The following is a 15,300-nucleotide window of genomic DNA, read 5'->3' as shown; positions in this document are numbered from 1 at the left end:
ATGGAGCTATATACAGGGAGCACCAGATCAATGTGGAGCTATATACAGGGAGCACCAGATCAATGTGGAACTTTATACAGGGACATACTTCAATACCAATCAATGTGACTCTATACAGGGAGTACCTAGATCACCTATGTGACAAGCTATATTACCTGTTGGGAGTACCAGATCAATGTGGAGCTATATACAGGGAGCACCAGATCAATGGGAGCTATATACAGGAGTACCAGATCAATGTGGAGCTATATACAGGAGTACCAGATCAATGTGGAGCTATATACAGGGAGTACCAGATCAATGTGGAGCTATATACCGGGAGTACCAGATCAATATGGAGCTATATACAGGGAATACCAGATCAATGTGGAGCTATATACAGGGATTACCAGTACCAGATCAATGTGGAGCTATATACAGGGAATACCAGATCAATGTGGAGCTATATACAGGGAATACCAGATCAATGTGGAGCTATATACAGGGAATACCAGATCAATATGGAGCTATATACAGGGAGCACCAGATCAATGTGGAGCTATATACAGGGATACCAGATCAATGTGGAGCTATATACAGGGAATACCAGATCAATGTGGAGCTATATACAGGAGCACCAGATCAATGTGGAGCTATATACAGGAGCACCAGATCAATGTGGAGCTATATACAGGAGATTACCAGATCAATGTGGAGCTATATACAGGGAGTACCAGATCAATGTGGAGCTATATACAGGGAGTACCAGATCAATGTGGAGCTATATACAGGGAGCAGTACCAGATCAATGTGGAGCTATATACAGGGAGTACCAGATCAATGTGGAGCTATATACAGGATCAATGTGGAGCTATATACAGGGAGTATCAGATCAATGTGGAGCTATATACAGGGAGTACCAGTCACAGATCAATGTAAAATTGGGGAGAAATTGGGGAGAAAGGGGTAAAAAATGTGTTTAAATACTAATTGAGTATATGTAAACTTCTGACCCACTGGGAATGTGATAAAATAAATGAAAGCTGAAATAAATCACTCTCAACTATTATTCAGACATTTCACATTCTTAAAATAAAGTGGTGATCCTAACTGACCTAAGACAGGGAATTTTTACTATAATTAAACGTCAGGAAATGTGAAAAACTGAGTTTAAATGTAATTGAATAAGGCGTACGTAAACTTCCGACTTCAACTATATAGTTTTGAGAGTATGTATATGGTGTGTATATAGAGTCTAGTGAGTGTGTATATGGTGTGTATATATAGTCTAGTGAGTGTGTATATGGTGTGTATATATAGTCTAGTGAGTGTGTATATGGTGTGTATATATAGTCTAGTGAGTGTGTATATGGTGTGTATATATAGTCTAGTGAGTGTGTATATAGTCTAGTGAGTGTGTATATAGTCTAGTGAGTGTGTATATGGTGTGTATATATAGTCTAGTGAGTGTGTATATGGTGTGTATATATAGTCTAGTGAGTGTGTATATGGTGTGTATATATAGTCTAGTGAGTGTGTATATGGTGTGTATATATAGTCTAGTGAGTGTGTATATAGTCTAGTGAGTGTGTATATAGTGTGTATATAGTCTAGTGAGTGTGTATATGGTGTGTATATATAGTCTAGTGAGTGTGTATATGGTGTGTATATATAGTCTAGTGAGTGTGTATATAGTGTGTATATAGTCTAGTGAGTGTGTATATGGTGTGTATATATAGTCTAGTGAGTGTGTATATGGTGTGTATATATAGTCTAGTGAGTGTGTATATAGTGTGTATATATGAGTCTAGTGTGTGTGTATATGGTGTGTATATATAGTCTGAGTGAGTGTGTATATGTGTATATGGTGTGTATATATAGTCTAGTGAGTGTGTATATAGTGTGTATATTAGTCTAGTGAGTGTGTATATAGTGTATATATAGTCTAGTGAGTGTGTATATGGTGTGTATATAGAGTCTAGTGAGTGCGTATATAGTGTATATATAGTCTAGTGAGTGTGTATATGGTGTGTATATATAGTCTAGTGAGTGTGTATATGGTGTGTATATATAGTCTAGTGAGTGTGTATATGGTGTGTATATATAGTCTAGTGAGTGTGTATATAGTGTGTATTTAGTCTAGTGAGTGTGTATATAGTGTATATATAGTCTAGTGAGTGTGTATATGGTGTGTATATATAGTCTAGTGAGTGTGTATATAGTGTGTATATGGTGTGCATATAGTCTAGTGAGTGTGTATATGGTGTGTATATATAGTCTAGTGAGTGTGTATATAGTGTGTATATGGTGTGCATATAGTCTAGTGAGTGTGTATATGGTGTGTATATATAGTCTAGTGAGTGTGTATATAGTGTATATATAGTCCAGTGAGTGTGTATATAGTGTGTATATCAAATCAAATTAAATTTTATTTGTCACATACACATGGTTAGCAGATGTTAATGCGAGTGTAGCGAAATGCTTGTGCTTCTAGTTCCGACAATGCAGTGATAACCAACAAGTAATCTAACTAACAATTCCAAAACTACTGTCTTATACACAGTGTAAGGGGATAAGGAATATGTACATAAGGATATATGAATGAGTGATGGTACAGAGCAGCATACAGTAGATGGTATCGAGTACAGTATATACATATGAGATGAGTATGTAGACAAAGTAAACAAAGTGGCATAGTTAAAGTGGCTAGTGACATAAGAATGCAGTCGATGATCTAGAGTACAGTATATACATATGCATATGAGATGAATAATGTAGGGTAAGTAACATTATATAAGGTAGCATTGTTTAAAGTGGCTAGTGATATATTTACATCATTTCCCATCAATTCCCATTATTAAAGTGGCTGGAGTTGGGTCAGTGTCAATGACAGTGTGTTGGCAGCAGCCACTCAATGTTAGTGATTGCTGTTTAACAGTCTGATGGCCTTGAGATAGAAGCTGTTTTTCAGTCTCTCGGTCCCAGCTTTGATGCACCTGTACTGACCTCGCCTTCTGGATGATAGCGGGGTGAACAGGCAGTGGTTCGGGTGGTTGATGTCCTTGATGATCTTTATGGCCTTCCTGTAACATCGGGTGGTGTAGGTGTCCTGGAGGGCAGGTAGTTTGCCCCGGTGATGCGTTGTGCAGACCTCACTACCCTCTGGAGAGCCTTACGGTTGAGGGCGGAGCAGTTGCCGTACCAGGCGGTGATACAGCCCGCCAGGATGCTCTCGATTGTGCATCTGTAGAAGTTTGTGAGTGCTTTTGGTGACAAGCCGAATTTCTTCAGCCTCCTGAGGTTGAAGAGGCGCTGCTGCGCCTTCTTCACGACGCTGTCAGTGTGAGTGGACCAATTCAGTTTGTCTGTGATGTGTATGCCGAGGAACTTAAAACTTGCTACCCTCTCCACTACTGTTCCATCGATGTGGATAGGGGGTGTTCCCTCTGCTGTTTCCTGAAGTCCACAATCATCTCCTTAGTTTTGTTGACGTTGAGTGTGAGGTTATTTTCCTGACACCACACTCCGAGGGCCCTCACCTCCTCCCCTGTAGGCCTTCTCGTCGTTGTTGGTAATCAAGCCTACCACTGTTGTGTCGTCCGCAAACTTGATGATTGAGTTGGAGGCGTGCATGGCCACGCAGTCGTGGGTGAACAGGGAGTACAGGAGAGGGCTCAGAACGCACCCTTGTGGGGCCCCGTGTTGAGGATCAGCGGGGAGGAGATGTTGTTGCCTACCCTCACCACCTGTGGGCGGCCCGTCAGGAAGTCAGTACCCAGTTGCACAGGGCGGGGTCGAGACCCAGGGTCTCGAGCTTGATGACGAGCTTGGAGGGTACTATGGTATTGAATGCCGAGCTGTAGTCGATGAACAGCATTCTCACATAGGTATTCCTCTTGTCCAGGTGGGTTAGGGCAGTGTGCAGTGTGGTTGAGATTGCATCGTCTGTGGACCTATTTGGGCGGTAAGCAAATTGGAGTGGGTCTAGGGTGTCAGGTAGGGTGGAGGTGATATGGTCCTTGACTAGTCTCTCAAAGCACTTCATGATGACGGAAGTGAGTGCTACGGGGCGGTAGTCGTTTAGCTCAGTTACCTTAGCTTTCTTGGGAACAGGAACAATGGTGGTCCTCTTGAAGCATGTGGGAACAGCAGACTGGTATAGGGATTGATTGAATATGTCCGTAAACACACCGGCCAGCTGGTCTGCGCATGCTCTGAGGGCGCGGCTGGGGATGCCGTCTGGGCCTGCAGCCTTGCGAGGTTAACACGTTTAAATGTCTTACTCACCTCGGCTGCAGTGAAGGAGAGACCGCATGTTTTCGTTGCAGGCCGTGTCAGTGGCACTGTATTGTCCTCAAAGCGGGCAAAAAAGTGATTTAGTCTGCCTGGGAGCAAGACATCCTGGTCCGTGACTGGGCTGGGTTTCTTATTGTAGTCCGTGATTGACTGTAGACCCTGCCACATGCCTCTTGTGTCTGAGCCATTGAATTGAGATTCCACTTTGTCTCTGTACTGACGCTTAGCTTGTTTAATAGCCTTGCGGAGGGAATAGCTGCATTGTTTATATTCGGACATATTACCAGACACCTTGCCCTGATTAAAAGCAGTGGTTCGCGCTTTCAGTTTCACGCGAATGCTGCCATCAATCCACGGTTTCTGGTTTGGGAATGTTTTTATCGTTGCTATGGGAACGACATCTTCGACGCACGTTCTAATGAACTCGCACACCGAATCAGCGTATTCGTCAATATTTCCATCTGACGCAATACATTTCATGTCCCAGTCCACGTGATGGAAGCAGTCTTGGAGTGTGGAGTCAGCTTGGTCTGACCAGCGTTGGACAGACCTCAGCGTGGGAGCCTCTTGTTTTAGTTTCTGCCTGTAGGCAGGGATCAACAAAATGGAGTCGTGGTCAGCTTTTCCGAAAGGGCGGCGGGGCAGGGCCTTATATGCGTCGCGGAAGTTAGAGTAACAATGATCCAAGGTTTTACCACCCCTGGTTGCGCAATCGATATGCTGGTCAAATTTAGGGAGTCTTGTTTATACACACTCACTAGAGTCTAGTGAGTGTGTATATGGTGTGTATATATAGTCTAGTGAGTGTGTATATAGTGTGTATTTAGTCTAGTGAGTGTGTATATAGTGTATATATAGTCTAGTGAGTGTGTATATGGTGTGTATATATAGTCTAGTGAGTGTGTATATAGTGTGTATATGGTGTGCATATAGTCTAGTGAGTGTGTATATGGTGTGTATATATAGTCTAGTGAGTGTGTATATAGTGTGTATTTAGTCTAGTGAGTGTGTATATAGTGTATATATAGTCCAGTGAGTGTGTATATAGTGTGTATATAGAGTCTAGTGAGTGTGTATATGGTGTGTATATATAGTCTAGTGAGTGTGTATATGGTGTGTATATAGAGTCTAGTGAGTGTTCGTAGAGTCAGTGTAGATAGATAGGGTACCATTAATTGGATATTTACCAGTCTGGCTGTTTAGCAGTCTTATTGGTTGGGGGTAGGAGCTGTCTCAGAGCCTGTATGTCCGAAAGCCATTGCTCCGGTACTGTTTGCCGGACGGTAGCAGAGTGAACAGTCTATGGCTTGGATTCTTTGGTAGAGGTCCTGGATTGCAGGAAGCTTGGCCCCAGTGATGTACTGGGCTGTCCACACCACCCTCTGTAGTGATTTGCGGTTAAGGGCGGTGTATTTGCCATACAAAGCGGTAATGCAGCCAGTGATGGTGCTCTTGATGGTGCAGCTGTAGAACTTTTTGAGGATCCGAGGGCCCATACCAAATCTTTTCAGCCTCCTGCTGGTGAAAAGGCGCTGTCGTGCCCTCTTCACGACTGTGCGTGTATGTGTGGGCCATGTTAGGTCCTTAGTGATGTGGACGCCAAGGAACTTGAAGCTCTCGACCTGCTCCACAACAGCCCCGTCGATGTGGATCGGGGCGTTCTCTCCCCTCTTTCTCCTGTAGTCCACGATCAGCTCCTTGGTCTTACTGACGTTGAGGGAGAGGTTGCTATCCTGGAAACACACTGCTAAGTCTATGACTTCCTCCCTGTATGCTGACTCATCGCCGTTGGTGATCAGGCCTACAGCCATTGCTAAGCCAGCAAACTTGATGATGGTGTTGGAGTCGTGCATGGCCACGCAGTCGTGAGTGAAAAGGGAGTATAAGAGGGGAGTAAGCACACACCCTGAGGGGACCCCGTGTTGAGGGTCAGCGTGGTGGAAGTGTTGTTGCCTACCCTCACCACCTGGGGACGGCCCGTTATGCAGTCCAGGACCCAGTTGCAAAGGGAGAGGTTCAGTCCCAGGATCCCTAGCTTGGTGATGAGCTTGGAGGGGACTATGCTGTTGAACGCTGAGCTGTAGTCTATAAACAGAATTCTCACATAGTTAATTCCCCTCTTGTCCAGGTGGGAGAGGGCAGTCGGAAGTGCAATTGATATTGTGTCATCTGTGGATCTGTTGGGGAGGAATGCGAATTGGAGTGGGTTGTCTGGGATGATGGTGTTGATATGTGTCGAGAGAGAGAGTAAGAGAAAGAAGGGAGAGAGATATAGAGAGAGATGGAGAGAGAGAAAGATAAATGGGGAGGCAGCATACTTACTGTACACAGTGAGCAGTTTGTGGCTCCCTCTGAAGTGTGTCATAATGTCATGTGCAATCTGGGATGACATTGCATGCCCATTCAGAGAGATCAGGGCTAGCTATCGGCGTCAAACATGATGCACCACTCGATTCTTTTCCTTACTAATACTAAACAGAACTAAAATAAAATCCCAGTCAGTATGGTTAAAGAGTGGCGCGTTGTTATTACCCCCCCCCCCCCCCCCCTGGTCTGGACAAGCATGACTGATATTATGAATAGCAGGCTATTAGCAGCTACTGATGTGCTTTTAACACGTTTGTTATTACCACACCAAAGGGACTGACCACCAATGGAGACAGCTTTCTATGAAAAAGCAGTTTTACACAATCCCATCAGACACGGTGTTACACCTACACCTGCTCCCTTCCTCCGGCGCTCGACGTCGACCGGTCTACTAACCACAGGCCCTGGCAACTATCATTACGCACACCTGCTCCCCATCATTACGCACACCTGCTCCCCATCATTACGCACACCTGGTTATCATTTTCTCCGTGATTACTTTATTTAGCCCCTCAGTTGACGGCAGTCATTAGGTAGTATTGTTTTCTCTCACGTTCTGTATGCTTCTCATGTTTGTTCATCTGTATCATTTCTTTATTAAATTCACCTTCTGCACCTGCTTCCTGACTCCCGGAGTATTTGTTACAATTGGGATAATAGTCGTGTCTAAGAAATGCTGTTAATGTGGAACTTTTCTGTGTTTTTTCAGTTTTCTTAAGGACCCTTGGAATCATAGAAAAAGATGATCAACAGAGAGACTAGCCTAAAACAGCTGGCTTACAGCTGACGTGGAACATATATCCATATATGCACATTGATATTGAGGTCATACACTTTGCTAGAGTACAGCCCTGGCAGTGGCTTACTCTAACCACCTGCTTTGCTGAATGATAACATTACCAGGTGTAGGTGTATATGTGGTAGAGGTGGCACAGACACAAAGACACTCTCTTTTTGCTTGTCAGCTGCACACCAAAATAATTCCAGAGATGACATTGGGCCAAAATAGAGCGATTGTAACATGAGGCGCAGGGGCACGTGCTAGCTGCAACAGCAACCTGCTGGATTACCAGTCAGTCAGACCAGGCCAGCACTAGGCTACAGCAACCAGTCAGTCAGTCAGACCAGGCACGCACTAGGGCACAGCAATCAGTCAGTCAGTCAGACCAGGCCAGCACTAGGCTGCAACAACCAGTCAGTCAGTCAGACCAGGCCAGCACTAGGGCGCAGCAACCAGTCAGTCAGTCAGACAGACCAGGCCAGCACTAGGCTGCAGCAACCAGTCAGTCAGCCAGTCAGTCAGACCAGGCCAGGACTAGGCTGCAGGAGCGCTGCTTAATCCTCTTGTTTGGCTGCCGTTTCACCACAGCACCAGAGAACAATATTTTGGCATGATGAAATTTTCTCCAGCAGGGGGAACACAGGAGATTGAATCTATAATCTATTCTAAACTGTCAAGAGAACACAACACACGATCATTCATAGATCCGAGTAAATGCTAGAAAGATGTTACTAGAAATATCTGTAAATGCTAAAGTTATATTGTGAATTTACAGGCAACAGTTATGTAGAGGCAGGAGATCGTTACTAACAATGAGAAATGATTCACATTCAAAAGGTGTCTTTGTAGTGTTCCATCAATTTTCCTCAAGGCATTCTGCGTAATATTTGCACGGACAAATCCCAGACCAGAAAGCGCACTCATTAACACCGAGATCAATGAATAAACACAAACCAATATCATACCCCACCCATCAATGACTGATTGATTGATTGATTGAAGGAATATTAATTCACCCCAAAGCCTGCCCGAGGTTAAACCATCCCAAGCCGTCTGTTAGAGGTTAAACCATCCCAAGCCGTTTACTAGAGGTTAAACCATCCCAAGCCATCTGACAGAGGTTAAACCATCCCAAGCCGTCTGCTAGAGGTTAAACCATCCCAAGCCGTCTGACAGAGGTTAAACCATCCCAAGCCGTCTGACAGAGGTTAAACCATCCCAAGCCGTCTGCTAGAGGTTAAACCATCCCAAGCCATCTACTAGAGGTTAAACCATCCCAAGCCGTCTGCTAGAGGTTAAACCATCCCAAGCCATCTACTAGAGGTTAAACCATCCCAAGCCGTCTGACAGAGGTTAAACCATCCCAAGCCGTCTGACAGAGGTTAAACCATCCCAAGCCGTCTGCTAGAGGTTAAACCATCCCAAGCCATCTACTAGAGGTTAAACCATCCCAAGCCGTCTGACAGAGGTTAAACCATCCCAAGCCGTCTGTTAGAGGTTAAACCATCCCAAGCCGTCTGACAGAGGTTAAACCATCCCAAGCCATCTGACAGAGGTTAAACCATCCCAAGCCGCCTGCTAGAGGTTAAACCATCCCAAGAGAGTTAAACCATCCCAAGCCGTCTGCTAGAGGTTAAACCATCCCAAGCCATCTACTAGAGGTTAAACCATCCCAAGTCTGACAGAGGTTAAACCATCCCAAGCCGTCTGTTAGAGGTTAAACCATCCCAAGCCGTCTGACAGAGGTTAAACCATCCCAAGCCATCTGACAGAGGTTAAACCATCCCAAGCCGTTTACTAGAGGTTAAACCATCCCAAGCCGTCTTCTAGAGGTTAAACCATCCCAAGCCGTCTTCTAGAGGTTAAACCATCCCAAGCCGTTTACTAGAGGTTGAACCATCCCAAGCCGTCTGCTAGAGGTTAAACCATCCCAAGCCGTCTGTTAGAGGTTAAACCATCCCAAGCCGCCTGCTAGAGGTTAAACCATCCCAAGCCGTCTGTTAGAGGTTAAACCATCCCAAGCCGTCTGTTAGAGGTTAAACCATCCCAAGCCGTCTGCTAGAGGTTAAACCATCCCAAGCCGTCTGTTAGAGGTTAAACCATCCCAAGCCGTCTGTTAGAGGTTAAACCATCCCAAGCCGTCTGTTAGAGGTTAAACCATCCCAAGCCGTCTGCTAGAGGTTAAACCATCCCAAGCCGTCTGCTAGAGGTTAAACCATCCCAAGCCGTCTGTTAGAGGTTAAACCATCCCAAGCCGTGTACTAGAGGTTAAACCATCGCAAGCCGTTTACTAGAGGTTAAACCATCCCAAGCCGTTTACTAGAGGTTAAACCATGCAAGCCGCCTGCTAGAGGTTAAACCATCCCAAGCCGTCTGACAGAGGTTAAACCATCCCAAGCCGTCTGTTAGAGGTTAAACCATCCCAAGCCGTCTGCTAGAGGTTAAACCATCGCAAGCCGCCTGCTAAGGTTAAACCATCCCAAGCCGCCTGACAGAGGTTAAACCATCCCAAGCCGTCTGACAGAGGTTAAACCATCCCAAGCCGTCTGCTAGAGGTTAAACCATCGCAAGCAGCCTGCTAGAGGTCCATCCCAAGCCGCCTGCTAGAGGTTAAACCATCCCATGCTGAGGTTAAACCATCCCAAGATTAAACCATCCCAAGAGGTTAAACCATCCCAAGCCGTCTGCTAGAGGTTAAACAATCCCAAGCCGTCTGCTAGAGGTTAAACCATCCCAAAGAGGTTAAACCATCCCAAGCCGTTTACTAGAGGTTAAACCATCCCAAGCCGTCTGCTAGAGGTTAAACAATCCCAAGCCGTCTGCTAGAGGTTAAACCATCCCAAGCCGTCTGCTAGAGGTTAAACCATCCCAAGCCATCTGCTAGAGGTTAAACCATCCCAAGCCATCTGCTAGAGGTTAAACCATCCCAAGCCGTCTGTTAGAGGTTAAACCATCCCACGCCATCTGCTAGAGGTTAAACCATCCCAAGCCGTGTACTAGAGGTTAAACCATCCCAAGCCGTCTGTTAGAGGTTAAACCATCCCACGCCATCTGCTAGAGGTTAAACCATCCCAAGCCGTCTGCTAGAGGTTAAACCATCCCAAGCCGTCTGTTAGGGGTTAAACCATCTCATGCCGTCTGCTAGAGGTTAAACCATCCCAAGCCGTCTGCTAGAGGTTAAACCATCCCAAGCCGTCTGTTAGAGGTTAAACCATCCCAAGCCGTGTACTAGAGCTTAAACCATCGCAAGCCGTTTACTAGAGGTTAAACCATCCCAAGCCGTTTACTAGAGGTTAAACCATCGCAAGCCGCCTGCTAGAGGTTAAACCATCCCAAGCCGTCTTACAGAGGTTAAACCATCCCAAGCCGTCTTACAGAGGTTAAACCATCCCAAGCCGTCTGCTAGAGGTTAAACCATCGCAAGCCGCCTGCTAGAGGTTAAACCATCCCAAGCCGTCTGACAGAGGTTAAACCATCCCAAGCCGTCTGACAGAGGTTAAACCATCCCAAGCCGTCTGCTAGAGGTTAAACCATCGCAAGCCATCTGACAGAGGTTAAACCATCCCAAGCCACCTGCTAGAGGTTAAACCATCCCAAGCCGTCTGTTAGAGGTTAAACCATCCCAAGGTTAAACCATCCCAAGCCATCTACTAGAGGTTAAACCATCCCAAGCCGTCTGACAGAGGTTAAACCATCCCAAGCCGTCTGTTAGAGGTTAAACAATCCCAAGCCGTCTGACAGAGGTTAAACCATCCCAAGCCATCTGACAGAGTTAAACCATCCCAAGCCGTTTACTAGAGGTTAAACCATCCCAAGCCGTCTTCTAGAGGTTAAACCATCCCAAGCCGTCTTCTAGAGGTTAAACCATCCCAAGTTTACTAGAGGTTGAACCATCCCAAGCCGTCTGCTAGAGGTTAAACCATCCCAAGCCGTCTGTTAGAGGTTAAACCATCCCAAGCCGCCTGCTAGAGGTTAAACCATCCCAAGAGAGTTAAACCATCCCAAGCCGTCTGTTAGAGGTTAAACCATCCCAAGCCGTCTGCTAGAGGTTAAACCATCCCAAGCCGTCTGTTAGAGGTTAAACCATCCCAAGCCGTCTGTTAGAGGTTAAACCATCCCAAGCCGTCTGTTAGAGGTTAAACCATCCCAAGCCGTCTGCTAGAGGTTAAACCATCCCAAGCCGTCTGCTAGAGGTTAAACCATCCCAAGCCGTCTGTTAGAGGTTAAACCATCCCAAGCCGTGTACTAGAGGTTAAACCATCGCAAGCCGTTTACTAGAGGTTAAACCATCCCAAGCCGTTTACTAGAGGTTAAACCATCGCAAGCCGCCTGCTAGAGGTTAAACCATCCCAAGCCGTCTGACAGAGGTTAAACCATCCCAAGCCGTCTGTTAGAGGTTAAACCATCCCAAGCCGTCTGCTAGAGGTTAAACCATCGCAAGCCGCCTGCTAGAGGTTAAACCATCCCAAGCCGCCTGACAGAGGTTAAACCATCCCAAGCCGTCTGACAGAGGTTAAACCATCCCAAGCCGTCTGCTAGAGGTTAAACCATCGCAAGCAGCCTGCTAGAGGTTAAACCATCCCAAGCCGCCTGCTAGAGGTTAAACCATCCCAAGCCGCCTGCTTGAGGTTAAACCATCCCAAGCCGTCTGCTAGAGGTTAAACCATCCCAAGCCGCCTGCTTGAGGTTAAACCATCCCAAGCCGTCTGCTAGAGGTTAAACAATCCCAAGCCGTCTGCTAGAGGTTAAACCATCCCAAGCCGTCTGTTAGAGGTTAAACCATCCCAAGCCGTTTACTAGAGGTTAAACCATCCCAAGCCGTCTGCTAGAGGTTAAACAATCCCAAGCCGTCTGCTAGAGGTTAAACCATCCCAAGCCGTCTGCTAGAGGTTAAACCATCCCAAGCCATCTGCTAGAGGTTAAACCATCCCAAGCCATCTGCTAGAGGTTAAACCATCCCAAGCCGTCTGTTAGAGGTTAAACCATCCCACGCCATCTGCTAGAGGTTAAACCATCCCAAGCCGTGTACTAGAGGTTAAACCATCCCAAGCCGTCTGTTAGAGGTTAAACCATCCCACGCCATCTGCTAGAGGTTAAACCATCCCAAGCCGTCTGCTAGAGGTTAAACCATCCCAAGCCGTCTGTTAGGGGTTAAACCATCTCATGCCGTCTGCTAGAGGTTAAACCATCCCAAGCCGTCTGCTAGAGGTTAAACCATCCCAAGCCGTCTGTTAGAGGTTAAACCATCCCAAGCCGTGTACTAGAGGTTAAACCATCGCAAGCCGTTTACTAGAGGTTAAACCATCCCAAGCCGTTTACTAGAGGTTAAACCATCGCAAGCCGCCTGCTAGAGGTTAAACCATCCCAAGCCGTCTGACAGAGGTTAAACCATCCCAAGCCGTCTGTTAGAGGTTAAACCATCCCAAGCCGTCTGCTAGAGGTTAAACCATCGCAAGCCGCCTGCTAGAGGTTAAACCATCCCAAGCCGTCTGACAGAGGTTAAACCATCCCAAGCCGTCTGACAGAGGTTAAACCATCCCAAGCCGTCTGCTAGAGGTTAAACCATCCAAGCAGCCTGCTAGAGGTTAAACCATCCCAAGCCGCCTGCTAGAGGTTAAACCATCCCAAGCCGCCTGCTTGAGGTTAAACCATCCCAAGCCGTCTGCTAGAGGTTAAACCATCCCAAGCCGCCTGCTTGAGGTTAAACCATCCCAAGCCGTCTGCTAGAGGTTAAACAATCCCAAGCCGTCTGCTAGAGGTTAAACCATCCCAAGCCGTCTGTTAGAGGTTAAACCATCCCAAGCCGTTTACTAGAGGTTAAACCATCCCAAGCCGTCTGCTAGAGGTTAAACAATCCCAAGCCGTCTGCTAGAGGTTAAACCATCCCAAGCCGTCTGCTAGAGGTTAAACCATCCCAAGCCATCTGCTAGAGGTTAAACCATCCCAAGCCATCTGCTAGAGGTTAAACCATCCCAAGCCGTCTGTTAGAGGTTAAACCATCCCACGCCATCTGCTAGAGGTTAAACCATCCCAAGCCGTGTACTAGAGGTTAAACCATCCCAAGCCGTCTGTTAGAGGTTAAACCATCCCACGCCATCTGCTAGAGGTTAAACCATCCCAAGCCGTCTGCTAGAGGTTAAACCATCCCAAGCCGTCTGTTAGGGGTTAAACCATCTCATGCCGTCTGCTAGAGGTTAAACCATCCCAAGCCTTCTGCTTGAGGTTAAACCATCCCAAGCCGTCTGCTAGAGGTTAAACAATCCCAAGCCGTCTGCTAGAGGTTAAACCATCCCAAGCCGGTTCCCTGCTGTTGATTTGGATGTAGGAGGGTCTTACTAAACCTGCATGGCTTGTTGATGATAATTCCACCACTAAAACCACCCCCCTCCATTCGGAATTGCGAGAAATCTCTCCCAAGATGAATCTCAGTGTGAGTGTCAAGTAGTTCAATCATAGGATATGGCTACACCTTGTCCCACCCCACAGTCTAGCACACTGAAGCACTTTGAGACAAATCCACCTGAGTAAGATGATGTGAAATATATAAATAAACAATTGAACTGATTGAGTGGGTTTGTCTGTGTACATGTTAGAGAGAGAGCAAGAAAGAGAGAGAGTGAAAGAGAGAGATAGAGAGAGACACACAGAGAGACAGAGATAGAGAAAGAAAGAGAGAGTGAAAGAGAGAGATAGAGAGACACACAGAGAGAAAGAGAGAGAGTGAAAGAGAGAGAGAGAGAGACACACAGAGAGAAAGAGAGAGAGTGAAAGAGAGAGAGAGAGAGAGAGAGAGAGAGAGAGAGAGAGAGAGAGAGAGAGAAGGTGAGGTGAGGGTCATTTAGAATGTGCAGGTGTTACAGTACTGAGTGTAACCCCTACACAACAATTCCATACCTCCACTTCCCCTCACTAGGCAACCTAAAGCACCACTGAGCCTTGTTCTCTAGTAGGTTACACCCACATACATTGCCACAGTAAATACTGCAAAATCAGGTTTAGTAACTTAAGTTTCCTTTTTTACCTGTATGAAGGTTCAATGCCTTTCTCTGAATTCACTTTCTTTACAAAGGTAAAAGAATGTAATGAAAAACATCATTACAAATTATAACAGGAAGTATTAGGCTACTTACCATTAGAGTTCATTGTTGAGTTGGCATTTGAAAAGGGATAACTATTAGGTTACTGGATAAATACAGTTGTCATATGCACCATGTCCTGCTGTGTAATAGGTAGAAAATAAAACAAAAATAATGAAAAATACTAGAGCGAGTCTGGCATATTTAATTTTTAGGGTTTCAGCTCAGAGCAGCTCCAAACTCCTCAGCCTTCTCTCAGCTCCGAATACAGTCCAGGGTGCCTATCCTCTCTAAGCAAGGTGAAGAATCAATCTGAAACCTGATTGGAAAAGACGGGGTGTTCCCTCTGTTCAGAAGCGGATTACAACAATGCTCTGGTAGAGACAGTTGGGGATTTCATGTAAATCCGGATTGGAATTGTTGTACAGTAGGCTACTACAGAGCTGCTCTGTCTTGTTCCATCGTCACCGCATCCTTTCTTCTGAGGAATACAGTAACGAGGCTGCGCTTTCGATGGTAGTAGGCTACTTGTACATCGCTGCTGTCAATGCGCTCTGGTGAGTAGAAGCTTTTCGGATGACCGGATCTGAGCGCAGTGGCAGGATGGAGCGGTGGACCGAAATGGTACGCGAGCGCCGAGCAGTGGTCCAACATGCTTTTTACCCAACTCAATTTAAGAGGAACGAGGTTGTCTGCTACGTTTCATTGGCAGGAAGGATAGGCCTACATGTGGGTGTCTGAGTGACATGGAAACGGTCCTCCCAGGTAGTATGCAAATGTGCCTTTTTGTAATTATCAGAA

The 15,300-nt window shown here is 46.1% G+C and overlaps 1 pseudogene; it reads right to left on the bottom strand.

The window, feature by feature from the left end:
* Window positions 1–15,062, bottom strand: part of LOC115117996 (actin-binding LIM protein 3-like) — a 183,982-nt pseudogene extending 168,920 nt beyond the window's left edge.
* Between the last annotated feature and the right edge of the window lie 238 nt (window positions 15,063–15,300).

This window comes from Oncorhynchus nerka, linkage group LG10 (assembly GCF_034236695.1).
Source record: "Oncorhynchus nerka isolate Pitt River linkage group LG10, Oner_Uvic_2.0, whole genome shotgun sequence".
Lineage (NCBI taxonomy): Eukaryota > Metazoa > Chordata > Actinopteri > Salmoniformes > Salmonidae > Oncorhynchus > Oncorhynchus nerka.
This window is presented reverse-complemented; position numbering and strand designations above follow the sequence as displayed.